Consider the following 2,020-nt stretch of genomic DNA (forward strand, 5'->3'; position numbering starts at 1 on the left):
CTTTCATTTTTTGTTTGTCTTGGAGATGGAAAGGGATGATGGAGAGGGGGGTGAAGAGGGAGAGGGAGAGGGAGAGACAGAGACAATACTGCCATTTGCTTGTTCCAACTCCAAATGCTCTCAACAGCCAGGGCTAGGTGAGGCCAAACAAGAGTCCAGAATTGAATCTGGGTCTCCCATGTCGGGGGTGGGAACTCAAGTACTTAAGCCATTATCTGATGCTTTCCCAGGAAAACAGGATTGGAAATGCAGGAGCTGGGGCTAGAATGAGGCACTCTGATATGGGGTGCAGATTCCAAGCGGCATTCCAAATATTTACCCTCAAAACTCCTGACATAATCAAAAGCAAGTGAAATATATATAAGTCAAAGTCAACTTATTGTTAAAGTCATGCCAAAAGTGCTTAGCGGGTGCTGATGGTCACCTGCCATGCTCGTACCAGGTTGTCTGTGTAGCCAGCAAACAGGGTCTGGCCATCAGCAGACCAGGCCACAGATGTACACTGGGGTGGCTCTACCTTGCAACTTCTTGCTTCAATTCATCTACGATGATCTTGCCTTCTAAGTCCCAGATCTTGATGCTAGGACCTGTGGTGGCACAGAGCATTGATGATGTCTCCTCCATCTAAAGTATAAAGGTGTTTGCCTTCATTGAGATCCCATAGCATGGCCTGCCCATCCTTGCCTTCAGAAGCACAAAGGGGTGCATCTGGAGACACTGTCACAGTGTTCAGATAACTGGTGTGGCCAATATGGTTAGTCTTCAGCTTGCAGTTAGCCAGATTCCATACCTTTACTAGCTTGTCCCAGTCACTGGAGACAATGATAGGATTGCTTCTGTTGGGTGAGAAGACACAAGATACCCACTCTGAATGGCTCTCATCCTGGACAGTGTATTTGCATACACCCAGAGTATTCTATAACTTGATGGTTTTATCTCAGAATCCAGAGACAATCTGATGGTTATCAGAGGAGAAGGCAACACTCAGTACATCTTTGGTATGGCCTACAAATCGTCTTGTGGTGGTGCCCGTTGTGAGACCCCAGAGGCAAAGTGTTCCGTCGCAGGAACCTGAGAGGGCAAACTGGCCATCTGAATATATGACCATTTCATTAACGAAGTGGGAGTGACCCTGAAGAGCTCGCTGCTTGTTGCCATAGTTGGTTTCATCCCTAGTCAGCTTCCACATGATGATGGTCTTGTCTTGAGAGGCGGACAGTATCACATCCGGGAACTGCGGGGTGATAGCAATCTGGGTAACCCAGCCATTGTGGCTCTTGTGAGTGCCACGAAGGGTCATCTGCTCAGTTATGGTGGCAGCGGGTGTGAGTGTCGCCACAGCGACGAGAATGGCACTGGATAGCACAGAGAGGCCAGCAGTGCTGCCATTCTCACCGCGGCCCTGCAAGGAAAAACTTCTTTTTTCACCTTCATTTTCTAATGTGAGTTTTGTTGAGTACAGTGCTCTAGATTGATGGTATTTTTCATCAGGTCTTGCACTCTATCTTCTAGTCTGCGGGGTTTCTGATGACAAATTTTTCAATCTGATTTGAGATATTTTAAAGGAAATCTGGAATTCTCTTGCATATTTTAGGATATTTTATGTTTTACTTTTAAAAGTTTGGCTGTAATGTGTCGTGGGAGTGAAGACCTTTTCTGATCATGCCTACTTGGAGTTCTATGAATTTTCTATAATTGGATGTCCAAATTGTTCTTCAAATTAGTGAGATTTTTTTGTTGTTATTCTGTTGAATAAATTTTCTAAGTCATTATGTTTTTCCATTTCTTCAGGAACTCCTAAGACATGTATATTTGGTCTTTTGATAGTATCCCATAGGTATCTAACACTTTTCTGTTTTTCTAAATTTTTTCTTCTTTTTCCTTTGAGTGAGATATTACACAAGATTTGTCTTTTACCTTCCATGTTCTTTCTTTAGCCTCACTGATTATGTTGTTAAGGCTTTCTACCATGTTTCTTATTTGACAGATAGAATTCTTTATTTCTAATATTTCAGTTTGA

At 43.3% G+C, this 2,020-nt stretch overlaps 1 pseudogene; it reads right to left on the reverse strand.

Moving 5' to 3' along the window:
• Window positions 1-390: 390 nt before the first annotated feature.
• On the reverse strand, window positions 391-1,315 carry LOC100345393 (small ribosomal subunit protein RACK1-like; annotated as a pseudogene).
• Between the last annotated feature and the right edge of the window lie 705 nt (window positions 1,316-2,020).

Source organism: Oryctolagus cuniculus, chromosome 1 (genome assembly GCF_964237555.1).
Source record: "Oryctolagus cuniculus chromosome 1, mOryCun1.1, whole genome shotgun sequence".
In the NCBI taxonomy this organism is placed as follows: Eukaryota; Metazoa; Chordata; class Mammalia; order Lagomorpha; family Leporidae; genus Oryctolagus; species Oryctolagus cuniculus.